At 43.5% G+C, this 25,428-nt stretch overlaps 1 pseudogene across 1 annotated transcript; it reads right to left on the bottom strand.

The window, feature by feature from the left end:
* Positions 1-8,298: 8,298 nt before the first annotated feature.
* On the bottom strand, positions 8,299-24,880 carry LOC130143786 (myosin-1B-like; annotated as a pseudogene). The gene is made up of 37 exons (XR_008819869.1): positions 24,614-24,880; positions 24,382-24,525; positions 24,132-24,288; positions 23,520-23,547; positions 23,304-23,421; positions 23,118-23,210; positions 22,941-23,004; positions 22,760-22,858; positions 22,552-22,655; positions 22,332-22,470; positions 20,731-21,074; positions 19,926-20,096; positions 19,510-19,820; positions 19,080-19,155; positions 17,753-17,840; positions 17,540-17,657; positions 16,701-16,824; positions 16,479-16,615; positions 16,123-16,378; positions 14,910-15,152; positions 14,629-14,805; positions 14,400-14,545; positions 14,220-14,310; positions 13,742-14,131; positions 13,504-13,630; positions 13,153-13,271; positions 12,680-12,876; positions 12,088-12,271; positions 11,836-12,001; positions 11,539-11,663; positions 11,026-11,334; positions 10,722-10,925; positions 9,918-10,043; positions 9,652-9,822; positions 9,461-9,565; positions 9,125-9,220; positions 8,299-8,630 (listed from the first exon to the last, which is right to left on the bottom strand). The product of XR_008819869.1 is annotated as a myosin-1B-like (transcript).
* Between the last annotated feature and the right edge of the window lie 548 nt (positions 24,881-25,428).

Below are 25,428 nucleotides of genomic sequence, written 5' to 3' on the forward strand. Positions count from 1 at the left end.
GTATTTTTGTACATTATAAAACTTGTTCCACTCAGTATTCTACTGCTTACATGTGAAAATAATTGCTTTTCCTTCTTAGTCAGTAGACAGACTTCATGACACAACTTACTGTTTTCAATTCAAATGCATGTGTACAGTCTCCTGACTGATGTTTTTTTTCCTAACTATATGATTCTAACTACCACTTCATTGAAGTGTTATTAATGAAATTATACCATTTCACAAAATAATTACATAAGGTTGTAAAATGGACCTAATTTTTCACTAACAGTTTTATCATTGCCTATAATATCTCGGATTTTCTTACAAGATTCCTAACAGGAATAATATTAGCATATTAAATACATTAGTATACACTATGTTAGTATATATTATAGTACATTAGTGTATATTATATATATATTGTGCATATACCATGTATTTTTGTATAGATATTGTATGATATTATTGTAGTGTTTCTTTATGGTATTATTACAATGCATCGTATATATAGTAGGTTAGTATACGTTCTGTTAGCATATAATATATATAAAATGCCTTGGTAGGTTGCCTTTTAAAGTATTTGATTACTATTTTCTTTTGACTGTTCTATATGACTTTTCCTGAAATCAATAATATGGTAACTGTCCTCCACTTAGTCAAAGTACGCTTGTTATATTCTTTACACATGATAGCTTGTTGAGATTTATAATTGTGAGGGTTATATTCCAGTGACAATATATTAATGTAAATTAATATAAAAGACCAATATGAACAGTTAATTCTCCTGGGTGCAAATATTTGAAACTTTGAATTTAGTTGCTGTTCCATCTCATTTTTCTAGTTATCCAAGTAGGCGTCACTCTTTCTTCATTTCCCTCTGTTTATTAGTATTTGCTTATATAATTATATCACAATTGTACAATATTTTCATAGACATAAACAAGCTTATAAGGGTCTCAGACTGAAATGCTTTGTTTTAGCACTTTGACATTTTGATACACAATATTCGAACCCTATTCCCCAAGCTTCCATGTGAAAAAAGAAATTATTAATATTAAACACATGTATCTTTCTCTGTTGCTTCACAGCTAGTGCCAGTGACCCTTGATGTTTGAGATAAATACAAAAAAAAAAAAAACCACCCGAAAAGGTAATTGTTTGCTTCAAGAATATATTTAATTTACAGTCAAGTAATTGCAAACTACTTTCTGATAAGGTTTTTCTTCTTAGGACAGCTTCTCCTAAGCTTGGGACCTAATGTCTGTTAATGTAGGAAACTGCTCTCTATAGAAGAATCCTGGGGAGAATGTCAGCAATGTAGCAGTGATCAGTACTTTTAGGACCACTGTCTTTGAGAATCTTGTGACAAAGCCACCAGCAATCCAGCCCAGTTCTCACGCTGTATATATACAATGGACATAAATATAAGGAACAGAGGGACTGCCAGCACACCTGCATAGAAGCTCTAACTGAGAGTATCTCTCTCTCTCCCTAGAAAGTGAATAAATCTAGATCTTACCTTTTGTAAGACAAGATGAATGGCTTGCAGACTGGAAGCTGGTCAGTATTGTAAAACAGAATTAGCAACTTCTTTCTTACTGCTGCACAGAATTCCAGAGAAAATTTACAGACAGAAAACATGGATGCCTTGAAAGCAGGCTGAAAATCCCAGCTGACACTAGCAGTCCCCCATTGAATGAATGTGAGTGTCTGCAGGAATGCACTGGTGCTTGTGGAATGCAGGGTCAGTTTCCCTTCATCCCCCACCTCCCCAGTCCAAAGCCTCTGACACTCTTACCTTAGAGATTTCTGAGGAAGGACAAGACACACTGATCCCAGGGTGCTTTTATAGGGTCTGATCTGCATATGTAGCCACCACCTCCTCTTTCTTAGGTCAAAACATTTTTGGCAATCTAAACTGCTAGCAGAATTGCCATTCATATTAGAAGTGAATGGATATAATTAGAAATAACAGGTCTGTGAATCAATCTCCTATAAATAATTTGGCAAGAGAGACTGAGAAGGGGGGGAAAGCAGGAGAGTGTGCTAAAGGAGATGAAATGGGCTACATTGGTGCTGTAACCCACTGGATGCTGACTCCAGCAGAGAAAGTGAAGAGTAAGAGTCAGTGTATTATAACAGGAAACACATAGGGATGGAGAGGTGAAGGCACAGGTTCCTGCATGCTGCAAATGCTCTGAGTCTGCAGTGTGGAAAAGCACGAGGGCTCCTACTGAGATGTAGGGTCACTGTTAGAGGAAGGAAATCCCAATGCAGGAGGAAGCACCTGAATAGGAACAGAAGTCACAGGATTGAGAATCAAGGGATGATATGAAAGACCACGTAGTAAAATGGACCAAAGCCAAAGCAAGAGAAGGGGGAAAGGATGAGTCTGAAGGTAGTGATAAGGAAGACAAAGTAAAGAGCAGTGTGATTCCAAGGGGGTAACAGCAAGTCACCATAGACACAAGGACTAATAAAAGGGCAAAACAAGTTAAGTCTAGAGTTGAAGATAGAAGCCTCTAAGACTGAAGTCACCAAGTTAGGTCCCAGAGGAAAGGCATAGAAATCCAGTTGTTGTTTCTGGGGCTGAAGGGTTTCAAAGATCATACAAACAGGACTATGGAACCATTGTACTGAACTTCAGATGTGTCTCACTGGAAGCAGGAGAAATGAGTGCTGTCTCAACGCAGGGCAGTCATCCAGCATTACATTTGCAAGGTAAGTGTGCTATGTGGAGGGAAAGGATTAATAAATTTACATTCTCTAGAAGAGAAACAATCATGTCCTATTGTAGTGTGGAAGAGAGACTGTTATTGTTAGAAGGAGCTGAACCCCATTCCAGCCTGTGAAAAAAGCCAATCCACTGTGCTGATCCCTGGGATGTTCCCCACCCAGATTAAGGAGGAGCTTACACATGGTCTGCAACAAGACAAGGAGGAGAGTGGTGAAGAGGGCAGTGGAGCCCTTCACTTTATTAAAAAACAATTTAATCTCCGTGCAACAGATGTTCATTTGGGGCTTTTTTTCATGTGTTGGTCTTCGCTTTCCAAATTAGAGTTCATATGACAAACAAGGCAATCTGAACTGAATCACATATCAGCATCTTCACCTGATCCCATAGCATACTGCCTCCTTACTTACAGCACCTGTTGGGCTTCACTCCCTCTTAGCATCACCTACTCAGAGGTCTGGATAAGAAAGTGATTAAATTCCTTCCTCCTCTTCTCTTAGCTCACTTGTAATCATGGGGGCGGGGAAGAAGTTGGCAGACATTCACTTTACATGTGGAGTAAATTCACTCTGAAGAATAAGGCTGATGCCTATGGTGTAACCTTAACAGCTAGAGCCTCACCTGAGTGTAAAACAGCACTTCTTTCATGTCTTCCATTGTCTGACAATTACGTTGCCTGAGAGCTAGAATTCATTATGAATTTCAGGTATTTCAGTGATTCTGTATGTTGTCTCATTTTGCTGGTGCATGCAGTTTTGACCTGGATTAAAACTGGTTACCAAGAAAAGGAAAATTCATAGTTTTCCTACAGTCATATGTAATACTGGCATAAAGCTGGCAGCTGGCTGAAAGTCTTTATTTGCAGATTTTTTTCAAATACAATAAGAATAATCCATACATTTTTGAAGACTCAAAAGGACTTATGAAAAATAAAATCTCAAAGTATTTTTCAAAATTAGATTGAAATTTTAGATTTCCATAACCTGTAGCACTTTGCTTGGTCCCTTTTCACTTGTATTTTTCACTTGCTTGTTTTTGCATTTATGTTGCTAGACAATACAACAGAACACAATGTGACTATTGCTTTTCTATCTGTATGTATTCTTGCTTTTGCTTTTTCCTTTTTGTGATTTTAAGAGCAAAGTTTTCTTAATTTGGAAAAACTCTGTAGCTGTCAAAGAAAAACTGAAACTAATACTATATGAATTGAAAAAACTTGGAAAAAAATACAGACAAGTAAAAGCTGGAGGTCAAGAGGTCAAGGAAAAGTGTGTATGCGCATGTGTATGTGTGTATGTGTGTCTGGGGGATTAAGACTTGTGTATAATTTATTTTGCTACCTTTGGAAGTAAAAGAAAAAAGTCAAAATTAAAAATATTAATTGTGGGAGCTCATAAAAACCTGCAGCTTTTTTCTCTTCAAAAGGTCAGGAAACCTTTTGCTTTAATACAATGCTTTTGTTTCAATCAAGCAGAATGAAAACAGCCACAAGATTTTACAGCTTTTCACAAAATAATGTTCTCCCTAGGCCTTCCCTTCTCTACCAAATCCAATACAACTCTCTCCCTACTACCTGCACAAGCATAGCCCTCCTACTGTATATAAATGCACTCCCCGTTTCCTTGTCTTTAATAGTAGTGCCTACAGTGGGAGTTTAGACATCCAGCTCACTCACCTACATATTCATTTAGGCATGAAGATGACTAAATGTAGATATTAGAATTTGGAATTGAATCTCACCCACACATGTAACAAGCCCAAACCTAGTACTGCACATCTATCCGTCACTGAAATTCCTCTCTCCTTGTGTCCAGTTCTTGCTCATTTTGCCTTTTATTCTTTCTGAGGTTGTTCACACTGGCAACAGTTACTGGAGCTAAAATTGCTGCACTGCTTGAGAAAGGGGAAGAGGCATTGTCTGAGCACAGAGGAACCTGTAAATGCTTCTAGAGAGGCTGCAGTGCAATGGGAACCCTGAACGGCCTCTTAGCCAGCTCTCAGCCCTGCTGAAAGACGGTGGCTTCTTCAAAAGGAAAATGTTTGGGCACTTACAAAGGACAAGTTTTGCTTGTTGAGCACAATTGCAAAAACTATGCTGATGAAAATTTCCCCTTTGTATTATAACTAGTTTGTGCTTTACCTTTATGACATGTTCAGTTTGGGCTAACAATGCAGCTTTCCAGGAAGTCAGCAATGATAAACAGTAATCCCTGGTAAGCGTCAGCCACAGAGCCATTGCAACTGATCGCTGCTGAACGTTCACTAAGCAAGCTACTGCAACTGGGAGGGCATAAAGACTAGATTATATATGATACATTCCAGAAAAAAAGAATAAATGCATATAGAGGACAAAATAAATTATCTCCCATTTCAGGTATACTCCGTAAGCTGTCTGGGGGTCTACCGATGCCACTGATACTTTCCTGTCTGCCACCACTAGTACTACACAGGCAACGTTATTTCTGACTGGTAGAAGAAAGGATTAAATAAGTATCATGCACAATATTCATCCCCTACCTCCAACAGGCTCACCCCATGCTCCCGTCCCTCATCCTGCTGTCCCCCCGCAGGAGATGCAGACGGGTGTGATGGCTGGGCTGAAGACCCAGAGGCAAGGGCCACAGTGGGGACAGTCTGTGGGGCTGCAGCAGTGTGACCAGCATCCATGCTGCTGTACAGCGCTGCCACAAGGGCAGGCCCGGTGCTGGCAGGGCCCTGAGGTGGCTGGTGGAGCCCTGAGCCAGCCCTGGCCTGTGGCAGGCTGCGCCATGGCTGAGGACACCAGGGCAGAGCTCGGGCAGGCGCTGGCGGTGAGGCACCAGGGGCAAAGCAGGGTGTTCCGAGGCTGAAAAAAATAGTGAAAGGAGAAAGGGAACTACTGGAATTCCCGGAGAGCAGAACAGACTGCTGAAAGGGGCTTTAAAACCAGCTCATAGCTGGCATTCACCGGCCTGCCTCCCCACACGCTTCCCCTGAGAGTCCCTGAGCTCAGGAGCCGAGCTGGTGCCCCGCAGCAGATAAGCACGCTGTCTTTCCTAGTGCGTGGCCAAATGAATAAGTGCATTAGCCAGAACAGCTTGTTCACCCCCTGCCACCCTTCCTGAAATGTGGCCAGTACCAAAACCTGTGATGTATTAATGGAGGTCTCTGATGAACCCTTAGAAGAGCAGGGCATGTGTTAGCACGCTTACAAACCCTGCGGTGGGCGATGCTTCTCACTGCAGGTGAGTTGTGTTTAGCATCACCAGTGTCACAGGGGAGCTGGTTGCTGCTTGTACAAAGGGTGCCACAATCACCTGAAGGGTTCAGGAGTGCTAAAAGCACCAGAGACACTCAGGTATGGTGGGTCCTGCACTGCCATTTCCAAAATGAATGGATTATTGTCCCTTCCTAATTCCACCTATCTTGTTGCCCAAGCGTTATTTGCATGTTTTATTAAGAACCCTTAGTATTTGAGGGCAGTGGTTTCTTACAGCACATGAAGGCTGGCTGGAGGGTTAGAAAAGATATCCAAAAAGGACACATGAAGGTCGCCTGGGGATTAACAATTGTGGGATGGCAAAAGATGTCAAGCACTTGCTTTAAATAAACAGCACGTTTGAGGTAGCTGCTAAAGCTTGTCACATATGCCAAAAATACCAACAAAATGAATCTCACGCTCTCTCTCGCTGTGGCTTAGCAAAATCAAATTTATTTAGCAGTAACAGCAGTCCCTATACAGCTTCACTTCTAATTTACCAGAGCCCCTAGATGCAATGAATGTATTTCCAAACCATCTAATTTACTTACCTGTCTGTAAAGTGTGATCACTAGTTAGACGCCTTACACAATCAGTGCTGTACTTTATCTTATGTTGCATTTGCAGTCAACATGTTAATGTTGAATGTCTAATTCAGTTTAGCACAAAATGTTATGGTTTGGATGAATAATCCGTTCTTAAGAAAAGAACATTTTCCATTTCCTTATGTTATTGTATTTGGGGATTTCAATGCATTTGGGGATCTTGTTCAGGGGCATCTCTTGTAGTGTTCTTAATCATAGGGTCCTTCCAGAGATTTAGATCTGTAAAGATTAGTGTGGGTGCATGACTGATCTCTCTTCTTTACAGACAGATGAGGAAAGCAGTATTCTGTACCTAACAGTTCATCTTCTCCCAGGGCTGCTGGCGCAACGCTGGCTGGTTGGGCTTGACCTGTCAGAGAACACCTGTTCTATCTTTCTTCCATTTCCACAACACATCTTTCATCAGGGACTCCTTCTAACACAGGACTGCCTTCTCCTGGCCCTGCTCCTCCAGGAGAGGCAGATACTTTTCCATCCCTCTTGATGTCCAAGCAGAGACAAATTGTTTGTGCATGTCAGACTGCAGAGAATATAGAAAACCCTGTATGTTTGCTTTTCACAGAGCTCTTTTGCAGGTCTCCTACAGCAAGTGTGCATGCAGGGAACAGTGAAATAAAGCAGTGAGATGAGGCCAGCTCTTCCATAGGTGTCTACCTGTGTCAAGATATGGCAGGTGAATCTCACCCTGAACATGATTTTCATTATGAAACATGGTTTGATTTCTATAGAAGGTGGTTTTTAAACACAAGGACATCAACAGACTTTATCCACTGTTGATAGTTGCTGCACCTCTTACATTCTAAACTTTTATGTCCATCAATTGTTATGTTAAAAATTTTCCTTACTGTCTAAAAAGGTGATTTAAGTAGTATCTGTGTATCCCTTCTTTTAAACTGAATCAACAACTCCAGAATTGTTTCTCTTTTTTGTAATACAGAAATACCTATCCATATTGAAATCTAGTCTCTGGTAAGTGTAGCAGACTTTCCTGATACCATATTAATACCTCAGTAGAAACTGTCACAATTCTTGAAAGCAATTTCACTTAAACTTGTTATTTTTATCTGTGAAATGACTTCTTTATATTTTATCTACAATGAAAAAAAGAAAACACTTCATCACCTTTATCCGTCTTAATATACGTTCAATTATCTTTCAGTTGTCCATGAAATACTATTTTACCCATGTCTAGGAGTCTGCAGCCTTAGCTATTCTTTCTTCCATAGTCTTTTACCTGTGGATTCTTGTCAGTCACCCTGCCTGTGAACTGGCTATCATTTTGTGCTACATGGGAAACAAAACAGCTTCTGAGAAAGACAGTGAGGGTTTGTCTTCATGCCACTATCTCACTACAGTGGTTTGAGTGCTTGTCAATACTTGGAATGAACATCAGTCTCCTGAATCAAAGTAGAAATTTGAGTTTCTCACACGCTGAAACCTAACCAAACAATCAACATTTTCAATTAATAAAAATAATATATAAATTTAAGAAAAAAAATGTTGCCGGAATCCCCTTTCCTTTTCTTTTTTCCTTTATCTTTTTTTGTTTTTTTCTTCTTTTTTTTTCCCTAAGATTCATCAAAATAACTTGAAATAATGTAGTTTTACTCTATCAAATAATTGCTTACATCTCATTACAAGATGAATAGTGAATCTATATAATTTTTATTATTCTTCATGCATTTTTAAAAATGTAAATATGTATTGCTGTTTAATATACTTTTAAATGAAAACATGAACTGTGTACATGTACTACAAAAATAATGAGTGTTAGAATAACACACGCTGATCACTGATCATATGTAAAGGTCTCTACTGTTTTTATTACAGAGACATAAATGATAATTACAGAAGAAAGCAACACAGAGATTTACATTTTATGCATGCCTCAGGTCACTTTTTCGCCTTGGAATCCTCATTCCTCCTCTGCTATCTTCTTGCCATGAAACTCACGGCTCTTCACTCGGAGCTTGTTGACCTGCGACTCTGCAATGTCAGCCCGCTCCTCGGCTTCCTCCAGCTCGTGCTGGATCTTGCGGAACTTGGAGAGGTTGACATTGGACAGCTCCTCCTGTGTGGGGAGAGTGAGTTGTGAAAAAAATAGGCAGTGTATGGACATTAAAAATCTGAAAACTGGACAAAAAAAAATTTAAATGCCACAGCTGCAGAAGCAGGGCAGGTTAAAAACCCAGGTAAGAAGCTGCTCAAGGCACTAAGTGTGCCAGAAGAGAAAAGAACATCTGAGTGTCAAAAAGACCATGGCCACATTTCACACAACATAGTCTAGGCAGAGTTCAAGGCAGAGTCCTGAACAGGCAGACTAGCAGGATCTTCTAACACTCAGGGTAGGGTAGGAAGGGAGAGAGGCAGTAAGTGAGGCTTACGGCAAAACAAATGGAGCTGGGGAAGTACAGTTCCTTCCAAACCCAGAACATTCCCCACTGTTTTGCAGCAGCAAATGCATCAAAACAGTCAACTTTTTAATAAGATGGACAGAAGAAAACACCAACATCGAATTCCACCACCATCAGAAGGAAGTCTGACCTTGGTCAGAGTGATACTTACAGCCTCCTCAGCTTGTCTCTTGTAGGATTTCACCTTCATTTGCAGCTTGTCCACCAGATCCTGCAGCCTGAGAATATTCTTCCGGTCCTCCTCAGACTACAGAGAATGGCAATTAAGAGAAGCCCTTGTTAGCCTTTTCCTCTACATTCCATAAATGTGAAAAAGATGGAGTAACATTTCTTATGGAGCACTGCTGTCCAGGAGGACAGAAGTCAAAATCCTGTTAAACGTGTCACTGACTGATGTATAGAAAGAAAGCCCTCTGGGAGGTAAAGTACCAACATTTCGACATCCTGGAAGAAGAGTGTGTCAACACAAAGAAGCCTCCTGCCTTACCTGGTAGGTCAGCTCCTTCACCCTCCTCTCGTACTTGCGCATGCCCTTCACGGCTTCAGCGCTGCGCTTCTGCTCAGCATCCACCTCCCCTTCCAGCTCCCGCACCTGCAACGAGAAGCCCATCTTTGGAGCTTCCCTGCTGGCTGCTAACGTGGCGTGCTCACTCATGCACAAAGAAAAGCCCCACGCACTCTGGCCTCCAGCTTCTGGATTTGCTTCTTGCCTCCCTTCAGAGCCAGCTGCTCGGCCTCATCCAGACGGTGCTGCAGGTCCTTCACCGTCTGGTCCAGGTTCTTCTTCATCCTCTCCAGGTGGGCGCTGGTGTCCTGCTCCTTCTTCAGCTCTTCTGCCATCATGGCTGCCTGATGAGAGCAAAGGGTCAAAGCCATTGTGGGGCTGGAGACCATGTGAGGGAAATTACTCCCACCATCGGCACTGAAGGGAGCCCCCAACTCACATCTGTGATGGCCTTCTTGGCCTTCTCTTCAGCATTGCGGGCTTCCTGGATCGTATCCTCCATTTCACTCTGGATTTGGGTAATGTCTGTCTCCAGCTTCTTCTTGGTGTTGATCAAGCTGGTGTTCTGTTGAAAAGTATCAACATCAGAATTCTTTTTGTTAACTTGCAATAATGTATCAATGTCATTACATTGCATAAATGTTGGGTTTTTACTATTAAATTCTGCCTCCAGTCACATGGGATTCTGTTGTAAAAGAGCTGCTGTGGTAGCTGTTAATTTCTCAGCTGTGATGTATTTCAGCAGCATCCTCCTCAAAACCCTTTCTTACACTTCCTCAGTCAAAAGAAAGAGAAGTTTAGACTTATAAAGAAAAAAGACATAGTCCTTCCTTACCACTTTCAATCTACTGGCAGTAAAAGTTTTAATTGGTGCTATAAAACACTTATAATGACATTATTAAATGTTAATGGCAGGATTTGTGCATTCCTATTTTGTTGATGTTCAACCTAATTTTGAATTTACAGTCACAAATGCAAATGTGAAAGCTATTGAACTTAATTAAGTTGTAGAGTAAGAACCTCAATGTATCTCTCTGAATTTATTGCTTATAAGGTATCTGTACTGTGTAGTTAAATGAAATCCATATTACACCTGAAACTGAAAAGTAACTTCTATAATTTGTTATACATATTATGAAAATTACAATGCATTTTACAAAACAGTGTTACAGTTCAGCCAGTCTTCAGTTATTTTATATATATGGAACACAAGTATAAATACTAAACATATTTATACACTGACCTGGGTATGGAGGAGCTGCACACGCTCACTTGCATCCATCAGTTCCTGCTCAGCCACCTTCCTTGACCGCTCCGTCTGCTCCAGGGCTGCCCGCAGCTCCTCAATTTCAGCCTGCAGCAGGTTTGCTCGGCGCTCCACCATGGCCACCTGCTCCTTCAGGTCCTCCTGCGTCCTCAGAGCATCGTCCAAGTGTATCTGGGTATCCTGTAAAAGGGACAAGAGAAATGGCAAGGTGGCAGCGTGCGCTTGTGCACCAGAATTGTCAGAGACGTCATTTCTCTCCCTGTTGCTTTGCTGAACAGACCTTGAGCACAGCCTGCGTGTTTCTCAGGTTCTTTTGTGCCTCTGCAGCCACGCGGTTGGCATGGCTCAGCTGGATCTCCATTTCATTCAGGTCTCCCTCCATCTTCTTCTTCAGCCGCAGGGCCTCATTCCTGCTCCTGATCTCAGCGTCCAGGGTGCTCTGCATGGACTCCACAATTCTGAGGTGGTTCCTCTTCATCTGGTCAATCTCCTCATCTTTCTCTGCTATCTTCCTGTCAATCTCAGACTTCACCTGGTTGAGCTCAAGCTGGAGGCGCAGGATCTTCCCCTCTTCATGTTCAAGGGATGCCTGAGAAAGAGTGAACAGGAATACTTTTCATAAGACAAATGTTGAACCTGAAGCCCTGAGTATAAAGGAATGCCACGTTTAGATAATATTGCCACGCTTTTATACAAACGCTCTTTTCCTCCTGTGCCTGGCAATGACTCCGCAGTGTTTACAACGAGACAGAGATCCAAGACGTGTAAGAGAGCCATAAGTAATGCTGTGTACCTCAGCTTCCTCCAGCGAGGCCTGGAGTTCAGATTTCTCCTGCTCAATCTGCTTCTTGGCTTTCTCCAGCTCATGAATGGCCTTGCCGCCCTCTGCAATCTGCTCTGTGAGGTCAGCGATCTCCTCTGTGGGAGCAAAGGCCAACGGCATGGTCAGGCACGGAGCAGAACGGGAAGGGCCCTGCCGCACCAAGGTGACGGGCATCTTTGCAGACACGCAGGCACAGACCCCTGTGGAGCGGTGGGTAGTGGTGGACAGTGGGAAAGCCCAGCCAGGAGCGGAGGGCCAGGGACTTACGCTGCAAGTTCTTGTTCTCACGCTTCAGCGTTTCCAGGTGGTCCAGGGACTCCTCGTAGGCATTCTTCATCTTAAAGAGCTCCGTGCTGAGGGAGCGAGCCTCCTTCTGGGAGGCCTCCAGCTCAGCCTGCGTTTCCTCATACTTCTGCTTCCATTCTGCCAGGATCTGAAGGGAAACGGCACGTGAGCGTGGATGTGGCAATCGGGAGGGGACGCTCTGCCCAGGAACCCCAGGGCTGGAGCCCACAAGACCTTGTCAAAGTTCTTCTGCTTCTTATCCAGAGCTGCGCAGGCAGCATTTGATCGCTCCACATCAATCATCAGGTCCTCCACTTCATTCTGCAGCCTCTGCTTTGTCTTCTCCAGGGAGGCACATTTGGCATTCACAGCTTCAACGTGTTCCTCTGCTTCCTGCAGGCGCTGTGCCAGCTTCTTCCTGGGGGGAGATAAGTACAGCTCCAGGTCAGAGACCAGAGGGCAGCCCATTTTGTACTTCGGTGAGAGGGCAGCTGGCCACTTCTGGGGGCTCTGAGCCCAGTGCCTTTCACAGTGTTTTTTCTGTTCCAAGACTGCATGCTGCCTACAGGTTCTGTCACTCTGTGTCCTAGCACCTAAGGAGTATTCAGCCTGGTTCCGCATTTCTAGCCCTAAGGGCTACGTTTGTCCTTCCAGTTTGCACTTTTTCCACAGCACGCTTTCCTGTCTCTCCCTCTGACCCCTCTACCACAAAGACAACAGATCCCTGCCTTTGTCCCACCCCTGTCGTAACCCACTCCCAGAGACTCCACTTTCCCTTGACAGCCTCAGTCTTCTCCAGCCGTTTGACATCCCGCTTCCCACGTACTTGGCCTCCTCCAGCTCCTCCGTGCGCTGAATAGCGTCCGTCTCGTATTTGGTTCTCCACTGGGCCACTTCGCTGTTGGCCTTGGACAGGGCGCGCTGCAGCTCCCCCTTGGCTTCCTGCTCCTCCTCGTATTGCTCCCGCAGCAGGTCACAGTCGTGGCGAGCAGACTGCAAGGCGTGGGCCAGCGCGTTCTTGGCCTGGGAGAAAAAACGCGTGGTGCAACAATGAATAGAAATATCCTGGGAAGGCTGACTGCAGTGTTGATAGACACTGGGTTATTCTGGTGGGAGGGAGTGCAAGCTACTGAGTGAGAGAGTAAGACCTGGGAATCTGCAAAAAAATTAGTGCATAGGCTGCAAGGCTGGGGGAGCAAAGCTAACATAAGACCTGCACTGAGTTACCTAAGTGTTTTTTTTCTCTCTCTCATCTTGTTGATTCTGTGATTTCATATGTTTATGACGAAGCCTTCTCACCTTTATCTCTTCCTCTAGGTGCCTCTTGATTTCCTCGATTTGTTGAGTGAAAGCTTGCTTGCCTCTTGACAGCTGTGAAATCAGAGCATCTTTCTCCTCCACCTGGCGTGAATATTCACCTGGAAAAGTTTGCAGATACACAAGCCTTTTATTGCTATTGATGACAGTATTTTGGACATATGGGCGTGTAAAAGAAGATAGCAGACCTTACTGAAGCTTATGATCCCATTTCATGCATTTCCATTACAGTATAGACAAAGCATGTCTGAAAGACCTTATACGCAGGATGGTCTTTTCTGCATTACCTCTCTGACGCTATTAATTTGCACATCACAGATGTGTATGTCTTACCTGATTCTGTCTGCAGACGAGCTCTTTGAGCACTGAGGTCATTAATCATGCGCTGATGCTCCTCTTCTTTTGTCTTAATCTCACTTAGTTGATCTTCCAGTGTGTGACACATCTTTTCCAGACTTGCCTGTACAGAAGGGGAGGGGTTAACCATCCACACTCTTAATAACAGCAGGTGGCAGATGTTGTATTGTATAGAATTCTGTTGGTCAGAAAAACCTATAAGGTATTTCTGTACCTTGGCTTTGGAGACAGACTCCATGTTACTGGCCAAGTCGTCAATCTCCATCTTGAGCTCACTCTTCTCCTTCTCCAGCTTCTGCTTCACTCGCTGCAGGTTGTCGATCTGCTCCCCAAGCTCAGCGGTGCTGTCTGCGTGCTTCTTGCGCAGGGCCGCAGCCGTGGCTTCGTGCTGCAGCGTGGCCTCCTCCAGGTCGCGACGCATCTTCTGAAATTCTGCCTCACGCTTCTTGTTCATCTCAATCTGAGCGGCGGTAGCCCCTCCGGCTTCTTCCAGGCGCTCGCTGATCTCCTCTAGCTCCCTCGACAGGTCAGCCCGATGCTTCTCGGCTTTTGCCCGAGAGGTTCGCTCTGCCTCAATTTCCTCCTCCAGCTCCTCAATACGAGCCTGGGGAACATTAGGCACCCTTCGCACCCATGCCCTCCTCCTTCCCGACCTGAGACTGGCTGAGAGAGGGGAAGGGCCAGACACTTGCCTGCAGCTCCTTGATCTTCTTCTGTAACTGCATGCCCAGAGCTTGCTCATCCTCAATTTTGCTCTGGATCTGGCTGATTTCAAAGTCTTTCCTTTGGGCAAAGCAAACTGTGTTAGCGTCTGAGCAAAAACCCGCCAAGCGCACCAGCCCCACAGTCTGGTGCCCCACAGCCACGCTTACTTCTTCAGTTTCTCATCCAGCTGCTGCTTGTCGTTTTCCAAATCCATGATGCTGTCATGGGCCAGCTTCAGGTCTCCTTCGAGTTTCCTCTTAGCTCTCTCAAGGTCCATGCGCAGTTTCTTCTCTTGCTCCAGGGACCCTTCCAGCTGAATAGAAGATAACCATCAGTGCTCTACCAGCCAGTTCTATAATCTATACCCGCCCTGTTCTTCTGGACAACCGTGCTTACATCGTCCACTTGCTGCTCCAGCTTGGTCTTAGCTTTGGTCAGCGTATTGACTTTGTCCTCCTCTGCCTGCAGGTCATCCAGTGTCTGCTGATGGGCCTCTTGGAGGGCTTTCTTCTCTTTAGTCAGCTTGGCAATGGTCTCGTCCAGGGCTGCCATCTCCTCTGTGAGGTTTTTCACCTTTGAGAAGTAGAGAGCAAGTGTAAATAAAGGAAGTAGATGCAGAAGTCCTGTAACAGCACATGCTCTTTTCTGGAGTAGGGGTGACAGGTTCTGCCTCATACCTTGTTTTCAGTGGCATGTTTTTCCTTCTCAACCTTGGCCAACGTTAACTCCAGGTCATCAATATCTTTCTTGAGCTCTGAACATTCATCCTCCAGTTTTCTCTTCTTGGCTGTCAGCTCAGCATTGATTTCCTCCTCATCCTCAGCCCTTTCAGTCACCTCCTTAATTTTGGCTTCCAGCTGGATTTTGGTTTTGATGAGCTGGTCACACCTTTCCTCAGCATCAGCCAAAGCATCAGCTTCCTGTTAGAGAAACATAGTTTTGTTTGCTCATGTCATGTTCTAGGAAAAACTGCATAGAAAAAGTGGTATTTACTGCTGAGAGAAGAAACTTGGAATTACTTTTTATTATCTTCTGCAGAATTATTTGTGTACAGCCTCTTTTAAATCAGAGTAGGGTTTTGTTCTATTTAATTTTTTTACTCTAATCAAGTATTGTCTATTGCTGGGTTTATAGATAACATGTCTATATAGCTGAAAATACTTTTTTTACTAAGGATTTTGATTATGTTCCTTGAGAGTTAATAACTGAATATAATTGTGGACAGATCTTTTTTGTTTTGCATCTGTAAAAGCTCTTCTTGGCATGACTGACTTTGAATCCACCTTCTTTGTTCCAGATAAATCGGAACATAATCTAGATATGGTGGTTTCAACTTGAACCTGACTTTATTTTGAAGCTGCAAAGTAGACACTAAAAGACAGAAGAGCACTGTGTAAATGTTGCCAAATCTTTTGATCTTCCAAAGGGCATTGAAGACACACATAGGGCTGACAGTTAGAATGACGAGGGTATTTGTGTCTTCCTGGAATAGTAGCTGCAGGAGGACAGGTGAGATACCATGTATCCTAAGAAACAACAGAAGGATCATTTAGTTAGGCAACTGATTAAAAACCTGGTAAGTATTCAATGGAATTGCTCCTCAGACTCTGTTAACTGTGTGTACCAACTGTGTAGTGACTACAGTTGGACCTTATATTGTGAGCTTGCATGGAGAAATATACCTGCAGGCACAGAAACTTTGAAAGTCGCTCCCAATTTAAAACCTCATATTGTAATGTTGACACTGAGTGGTCTGAATTTTACAATTAGTGATTCAGATTAAAATGTTTCCTAAGGCAATTTAGTATGTAGTGTGGGAATTCTGTATTATGGGAGAGGATTTAGACCTAATTAATTTACCTCTGGAAGAAATACACTAATAATACTCACCGACTGCACCTGGAGCTGCAGATCGTTTTTTTCCTGCACCAGTTTCACCATTTTCTCCTCCAGCTCCTTCCTCTTTGCCTCAGACTTTGCAAGCTCTTCCTTGGTTTTCTCAAACTCTTCCTTCATGTTGGCCATCTCCTTCTCAGACTCTGCACTCTTCAGCAAGGGCTTGATCTTGAAGTACAGCTTCATCCAGGGCCAGTGCTTCACGTTCATGAATGCACGAACGTTGTACTGGATGCAGAAGATGGACTCCCTGAAGCACAATTAAAGCGCACATTGAATATCTTCAGTATGATGAGTGCCAACAGTTTCCCCCAGGGACAGGGGGTTAAGTGAAGCTGGGGAATGTCTACCTCCTCTCCACCATTCTCTGGTACTCCACTCTCATCAGGAAGCCCCTGCACCTGGCCTGTGTGCGGGTGATGAGCTGTGCCAGCTTCTCATCCCTCATCTCCTCCAGGAGTCCCAGCAGCCCAGCTTTGAAGAAGACCTTGAGAAAGGGAATGTTGCAGCCCGTCACTGTCAGGCAGAGCAAAGCACAGACATGCTGTGAGTGAGTCAAGGAGGGCTTGTACCTTGGTGTGGCCAAATTTGTACTGGGTGTGATCCACATCGATTGACCCAAGCAGCTTCTCAGAGGCCTTCTTGCTGTCAATGAACTGTCCCTCTGGGATAGCGCTGGCATTAAGCACCTTGTATCTGTGGAATGAAAGGAAATATTAATGAAGACAATCTCAAGTCATAAGGTTATAATGTTTCCTGAAATTAACAGCAGTCTTTGCAGACAAATGAGGCTGAGGAAGTTGGAATTCCATCCCTTGTTCAAAGACATGGTTATAATGAAGTCCTAATCTGATGGTAACAAAACTAAGTAAACTTTTTCTGTCTTTAGGTAATCAGTCATAGATGAAAAGAGGACACTGATCTCCAGCCATTTCAGTCTGGTTTCTTTTTCACTATGTTGTAGTAAATTGCTAGAGAGAAATGTTGCCATTAGATGCATAGGAAGAAAGCATCTGCCCCTGAAACTTGGAGCTGATACAATGGCCAAAGCACTCTGAGTTTCCAATTTTTGCCTGAGAACGTGTTGTAGCCATATCCCAATCTGCATTTTTTAATTTTTTAAGCTTTGGCTTTTGTAGCTTCATTGTGCTTCCATATTGAAATACACTGGCAAAGTTCAGCTGTTTGATGAACAGCAGTCAGTGAGGACATCTGACTTCTCTCTTCATTTCCAACAGTTTCTCTTTTGCTAGCCACTCATGTTGCCTTTGGTTATACGGTCCAACATTTCCTCCTTCTTTCAGTTATAATCAGATAGAATTGGTATAAAAAAATAACCACCAATGTTAAAATAGTTGAGATGTACTACTTATGCAGTAAAGACAGAATGGAGACCAGCAAAGAGACTGACCTTTGTTTGAAGTCTGCATAGAGGATTCTGCTGGGGAATCCCTTCCTGCAAATTCTGATCCCTTCCAGCACACCATTGCAGCGCAGCTGGTGTAGCACCAGTTCATGCTCCATGGCACCTAAGCAAATAAGACAATTATTTGATACTTAATGATAAAGCATAGAGACTAATGCCTGCATCACACTGTGATTTCTGTCTATTTGAGGTTCTTACCAGGTGTTTTTGTTTCATTGGGGATGATACAGCGCACAAAATGTGGGTGAGTGCTCCGTAGATTGGTCATCAGCTTGTTCAGGTTCTCCTGTGGGTTCATAAGCAAAGATTTTCATTAACAAATGGTACCTCTGCAGGTACATCGTCAGATGTGAGTAAAGTGTTGAAAAGCAATAATAGATTCACTGTTTACACCTATAATCATTCTAATTTGAGTTTTCTTCTGCCTTTAAGTCTTGAGCGTGAAAGAAAGTCACAAGCATGTGTAATGTGTTTTCAAGAGACTGAGGGACACATCCACTCAGACAGGACACCTATGGTGAATAGGACACCTATGGTGAATAGTGACCAGAAGTCTGTGGCAAAAGGCATAATTCTGAATGAGAGATGATACTTTGTAATCACCAGATTCTCAGTCTGTGGTAGACACTGACTATTGATGGGAACAGAAATTAAATCAAAAATAGGACAAAAGGGAAGAGGGACAAGGAACAAGTGCAGAGAAGGCTAGGAAATAGAAGCTTAATGGCATTAGGTGCTACTTGTGAAGATATATTTGACAAAGGTTGAGCAGAAGACAAGAAAAACTCCTTGTTTGTGACAATGGGGTCACAAGTTGTAGAGAAAAGGCTTGAGTGGCAAGTCCTACAGCACCCCGTCCTAGTGTTTTTAGAAGGAAACCCATGAACTATCTCTGATTTTAGCAATCACTTTTACTAGCTAGGTCCTAACAGTTCTCAGTTTAGCCCTGGTTTGGAGCTGCTAAGAAACTTACCTCTTTCACAGTGTGAAAAACTTCAGTATGCCAGTTAGTAGCAGGATGCCACTGGTTCTGAAACATGACTGTTTCCACCTGCCTTAAGCTCTGCCCATTGGTGGAAAGGTAAGTGGCCTTGGCGTTTCTCTATTGCCTTGACTTCATATGTATAATCATGTGCAAACACTTACGTGTTATGTATTATATGTTATGTATTACCATGTGCAAATGCCCATCCATTTGTATTTGTTGATCCAGACTTGTGATCCCCTGAGGCAGGTAGTTGTATCCACCATTGTCTTCCCAAGGCAGAGGGAGAGGAGGAAGAGCTGACCTAAGCACTTTTTCCAACGTATCAAGAAAGCTCAGATCAAGTTGTACCTTCCTCAGCTGGCCTCAGCTGACTTACAGTCAGCTTATTTATGAATAACTGAAAAGATGGTCTTGATGCAGAAAACTGTTAATAGGTGCAGTAAACCTGCCTTGTTGGAGTTAGTGTGAGGTTTCACAGTCTTTAACTTAAAAAAAAAAAAAAAGGAAAAAAATAGATAGTATGATTTATGTACTTACCCTGAAAAGAGCTGATACAGTTTGGAAAGAAGAACCCTTCTTCTTGCCTCCTTTCTTGCCACCACCACCACCACTACTCTCTGAATACCGAAAAAAGATGGTTTTAAAACTTTGATTTGTAAATTTTTTCTCTATAAGACTGCAAGAAGCTCGTTTATATGTATCTATCATGCTAAAAAAGGGAGCTAGGTTGCAGCGGGAAACAGAGTCAACACTCAGTCTAAAGGAATACGGGAACAAATGTGTGCGATAATGAAAGGGGTTATCATGGCTGAGGAGAAGGCCTGAAATACATTTGATCTTTTCCTTTATTAATAAATTCAAACCATGGGAGAATCTGTATTACATGTGTTTTCTTTAGAACACCCAAGCTGATATTTACGCCTCTGGTAGTCATTAAATAAAAATGAAAAAAAGAATTTCACAGAACTGACCTGCCTCTCCTCCAGCAGAGGCAAAGAGTAAGGCCAGTGTCTTCATTGATGATTTCTGGTACAGCCCCACAACAGTTTCATTCAGGGGGTCCTTGTTCTTGTCAAGCCAGCCAGAGATGTTGTAGTCCACCGTGCCAGCATAGTGCACCAGGGAGAAGTGGGCCTCAGCCTTGCCTTTGGCAGGCTTGGGCTTCTGGAAGTTGTTGGACTTGCCCAGGTGCTGGTCGTAGAGCTTGTTCTTGAAAGAGGTGTCAGTTGCCTTGGGGAACATGCACTCCTCTTCCAGGATGGAGAAGATGCCCATGGGCTGGGAGAATTCAACGATAATGTGTCATTTTATTAAGAATGACTGGACTAAAATAAATGACCATGAAAGAAATGTGCTTCCCTGAAACAGAAAGATTCTCTCTACCTTCTCAATGAGCTCAATGCAGGCAGCCAGGTCCATCCCAAAGTCAATGAACTCCCACTCAATTCCTTCCTTCTTGTACTCCTCCTGCTCCAGCACAAACATGTGGTGGTTGAAGAACTGTTGCAGTTTCTCGTTGGTGAAGTTGATGCACAGCTGCTCCAGGCTGTTGAACTGCAGAATTACAAAAAATGATTCCTGTTAATGTAAATTTAGAAAGCTAAGGATTAAGAACATGCTGGCTCTTTGTACCAAGTTACAGGGGGATCTGCAAGCGTTCCTTCTTCGCTTAGCCAGGATTTTGGAATTTCTGTCAGTTTGTCTCTTTTGTCAAGCTAAATATTTTCTATATGTTTACGATCTCTAGATGCTTAAGTCACTTTAATATTTCAGACTTGTCAGTTTTGATATATACTAGACTGCCCTAATTTAGTTAGAGGAGGCTCCACAACATAATAGTTTTCCAACATTTCCAAATGCTGATTTCAAAGCATGTCCCAAGTCTTCTAAGCACAAATTACATCTATGGATCTGGCGTCTCTGCATTAGGTACCAAATGCCATGTTTAGTCTACTGTTTGAAATCAGTCAAAAGATGCATTTATGGATTTCCATTGGCATATGTGCAACTCAAAAGCCTATACTCAATTAAAAACCTGTGGGAATCATGATGCTTTAGATGAAAGGATCAAATGATTTCTTGGGGGGGGGGGGGGGGGGGCGGGGCGGGAAGGCATAATTCCATCTTAAGTACTTTGGCAGATAAAAGTGTTACTTCTCAAAGCATGGTAATAAAACACTGGCCTTACATCAAAGATCTCAAAGCCAGCGATGTCCAGGACACCAATGAAGTACTGTCTGGGTTGCTTGGTATCCAGCTGTTGGTTGATACGAATAACCATCCACAGGAACATCTTCTCAAAGACAGCCTTTGCCAGGGCGCCAACTGCATTGTATACCTAAAAAACCAGAAGGCTTGTAGAGCAGAAGAGGAAGTCCAATGGATTTGTCAAAAAACCAGGGATTTCTGTTACCTGCTGCACAGTTTGACCCTTGGTCACGTACTCATTCCCAACTTTGACTCGGGGGTAGCAGAGGGCCTTGAGCAGGTCAGCTGAGTTCAGACCCATCAGGTAGGCAGCCTTGTCAGCCACTAAACACCAAAAAAAAAATCAGTTGTTAAGGTATCAGCAGACATTACTGTTCCTTTAAAAAAAGTTTTAAAAGACATTTCTAGTACAGATAAAAAGATTAGTTAAGATAAAAAAGTAATATAGTTTGTCATAAGCAACATACTCCAGTAATTATGGAGCAATTATGTTTTGTGGTTTTTCTTCGACTATTAATAGTTTATTTTGAATTTTGAATGAAAAATAAGTTTAGAGTTATTTAGGGAGCAAACTTCTCAATAATACATGTTAAAAAGTAAAAGGAAAGATCAGCATGGTGTGATGATAAGGTTGCAGATAATTGCAAATCCAATCAGAAGAAAATACAGTGCAGTTTGTTTCAGTGACTTGTGATAAAGTAAATTTAAAGGCATCACACAAAAGAAATCGGAATGCAAAAGTGTGCATTATGACTTTACAAATCTACAGCCAGACACATGAGATGAAGGGCTATTTTTGGAAGTGCGAGCTCAAAGAAAAGTTTGCATTCTATCTTCCCCTATTGCTTTTACCACTGAATCCAAAGTCTGACAGCAGGCACAGTATGTAAAATGATTTCTTTAAGAAAAGAATGCTTATATAAAAGAAAATGTAGAACATATAAGCCATAGGTGCCATATTAGCAGATGCTTCTTTAAACCCCCCCATGTAAAATGCAGCAGCACGATGCTCTCAGCTGAGGCATTGGGAGCTGTCTCCAGAATATGGGCTTTGAAGCAGAGCAGCTTCAGGATTCTGGCTTCCTACCACCTGGAAACAATTCCATTAGGAGGGGACTACAGCTGATGGTAAATGAGACCTGGGTACATAAACTTCAGGCAGTGAGCAGGGTGGCTCCTAGGTCTGTGCTGGGTCTGGGAAGCTGCCATTCAGCACAGCAGCAAAGCTTGTGTTGCTTCTGGCTGCCTCCGCCAATAGCAGCAGTGTGCTCTCGGAATCACTGGCCCTCATAGTTTGCATGCTTCAGAATAATCTGCATCTTCCACTGAGTTGTGCTCTTCCAGCAAAGTCCTCTGCTTCGGTCATGTTTCTACTGTACAATACCAGCACCTGGGGAAATGGACAGGCTCTGCTCTAGGAGAAGCTGCTTTAGCAGGAGGGTTGGACTAGGTGATCTCTAGAGGTCCCTTCCAGCCCTGACCGTTCTGTGGCTGCGATTCTGTGATGCTGACTCTGAATTACTGCCTGTATCAGTGAGTGCTCTGGTATAATCTGTGCTGTGGTGTGTATTGTGCTGGTACCTTCTGTGCCGTCCGGCTCTGCCTGCTCCTCACGCTGCTTCTGCTTGAACTTCAGGTTCCCGTAGTGCATGACAGCCCCTGTCAGCTTGTAGATGGCTGTCTTCTCATCAGCAGTGAAGCCCAGGATGTCAATGGCACTCTGGTAGAAGAATCATTAGAGTAAGTACCTTGCCTGTTAAAGGTCAGAGTGCGCCTAAGGACACTTCTGTGTGTTACTTACATCTGTGGCCATCAGCTCTTCCTGGTCATTAATGCTGGGAACCGTGATCTCACCTTGACTCACATACTGATAGTCATATGGGTTGGTGGTGATGAGCAACATCTCTGAAAAGAAGATCGAACACATAGAGATCAAATGGAATTGGCACGTAAAGGAATGGAGTGTTGCTGCGTGATGCTTGCTTGGAGAAGTTAGTGATCTTTCCTACCAATTAGCTCTGGCTTCTTGTTGGACATGATCTGATAGAATATGTGGTAGCTTCTTTCTGCCTTGAGCTGGAAAGTGACTCTGGACTTCTCCAGCAGGTCTGGCGAGGACGGTAGGACAGAGTGAGCGCAAGAACTGAGGAAGGCTGGGAGGAGAGGGATCAGGCCAGAAGGGTCACTTACATGTTTCAATGTCAGCTGAAGCCAGCTTCCCCGTGGCGCCAAAATGGATTCTGATGAATTTGCCCTGAAAGAAGCAGAAAACTCACTTGAGATCCATTTTTCCAGTCCTGACTGCGAGAATATCTGAGTCAGTGCGCTGATAAGGAAGAAGTTGTTTTGTGCCAGGCAACAACTTACAAAGCGTGAGGAGTTGTCGTTCCTCACGGTCTTGGCGTTTCCAAAGGCCTCCAGCAGTGGGTTGGCGCTGATGATTTGATCCTCAAGCGTTCCCTGCAGAATGAGAATTATTGCTGCTTATCCTTTCCAAAAATCACGTCAGGAACAGAGGAAAGCATTGATTCCAGCCAGCACCTGTTAATTTACCTGCATTTTGCCTGCCTGCTGCTGCTCTTCCTTCTTCTTATCCCCGCTCGCTGCAATTGTTGCAAAGTACTGGATGACACGCTTCGTGTTCACAGTCTTCCCGGCACCAGATTCTCCGCTGTCAACCCAAAGAGAGTCGCAGAGAGCGTGTGGTCAGGCAGGAGGTCCCCTGGCACCGGGCAGCCCCACAGGGACCCGAGCAGGGGGTGTACGTACGTGATCAGGATCGACTGGTTCTCACGATCTGTGAAAGGGACAGAATGAAAGACAGTGTTTGCAGTTGACCTGGGTAATACTGAGCTGAATGAAAAGTAAAGCTGTGGAAGCCAGGGCTTCTCCCAAGTCTACAAGTAGTAGTCTAAGACTACCTGATTTCTTTCAAGATCCCAACAGCAGAAAATAAAAGCCAAAATGGATGCATAGAGCTGTTGGAGGCATGCGGTCCTTTTCAAAAGCTTCATACCTACTTGTTCTTTACACAGTTCTCATTAGGAAATCTAATCAAACTGTTTATTTTTGTCTAAAATAGAGGATTACATAGAATAATAATTCTTTCTCCCCATCAGTGGAAAAAAGTAGTAAACAAAGTCAAGCAGTGTTTCTGCAGTGTGAAAGGGTAGAATTTTTTAAAACAATGTGCAAATAATACACAGTGCTGACTCATGCATGCTTCTGGGTCAGTTTCACTTGAAATTAATTCCTGCATAAATCGACCAAGTTCTCAGTCAAACATCTCTGTGGTGTCTTTAGCTGGGCTTGTCACATACCGCAGTGAGATCACTGGGCCTTCTTGGTTTAGATTGCTGTGAGGGAGGTCAAGCAACTCACCAGTCAGCATGAACTGATAGGCGTTGTCCGAGATGGAGAAGATGTGTGGAGGGGCCTCCTGGCGCTTCTTGCCTCGGTAGGCCAACACCACCTCCGGGTTGTACACCGGCAGCCACTTGTAGGGGTTGACAGTGACGCAGAAGAGCCCCGAGTAGGTCTGCGAGGAAGGGAGACAGCACGTTGGCTCCCACTTGGCCTGGCAGAGCAGTTCCTCCCGGCTGCCCAAAGGCAGGCTGCTGCTGGTACTTACGTAGATCATCCAGGCTGCGTAACGCTCTTTGAGGTTGTACAGCACAGCGGGCTCGTGGAGGTGGGTCATCATGGCCATGTCCTCGATCTTGTCGTACTTGGGAGGGTTCATGGAGAAGATTTGATCTTCCTTCACGGTCAGGGTCTGTCAGAGGAAAGAAAGGTCCCTGCATGCCAGCTAAGGGCCCAGAGCAGGAATCAAATGCTGTTTGTAAATCTTACGGTTTACTCACTTCTCCACCTTCAGTCTTGACAGTGACTTTCCCTGATTCTTTGCTCTGTATTGTGCTTTTCACATAGGATTCCTTTGCATGTACCACAAAGACGGATGTCTTGGCATCGAAAGGCTTGTTCTGGGCCTCGATTCTCTCCTTTTCCGATTTTCGGAGGTAAGGAGCCGCCTCCCCAAAGATGGCCATCTCAGCGTCTGATGACATGGCTGCACTTTATGGAGCGCAGTATGGCACAGGCCTGAACCGGAGAGACAGACTACAGTTCTGAGTGAGGGAAGATGTACCTTTGTACAACACACCTGATTCTCTGTAGTGTTTTGCTCAGCCTATTCTTACATTCTCCCTCTCTTTCTTACCTGCTTTTCACCCTAGATATCCTTTAACTTGTTTAGAACCTAAAGAAGATAAGTGTCTTTGATTTAGATTATTTTGACTTTGTCTCCATTATTACCTTCTACACATTCGTTTCTTTAAATCTATCAATGATTCCGTAGGCTACACAGAAAAATTGGATTGATTTGCACAATATAAAAATTTTCTCTACAAAACAGCAGCGATACCAAGGGAAATCATCTTATCAGAATTAGGAAATCCCACTTATATTCTTTCTCTTTTGTACAAATTAGACCATGTAATTTTTATAAATCTTAGAGATGGAGGAACATAAAAAAAGGTATGGACTAAGCAGAAGAACAGGTGTGGATTGTCTATGCAAGGCTTTTACCTTAGTTCAAAATCAGAGTTTTAGCTTCTCCAGTTGTTCTTCCTTTTCCAGTTCAAGCTGATCCTTTGAGATTAACTTGTACCAAAAGAGG

Source organism: Falco biarmicus, chromosome 1 (assembly GCF_023638135.1).
Source record: "Falco biarmicus isolate bFalBia1 chromosome 1, bFalBia1.pri, whole genome shotgun sequence".
Taxonomy (NCBI): Eukaryota; Metazoa; Chordata; class Aves; order Falconiformes; family Falconidae; genus Falco; species Falco biarmicus.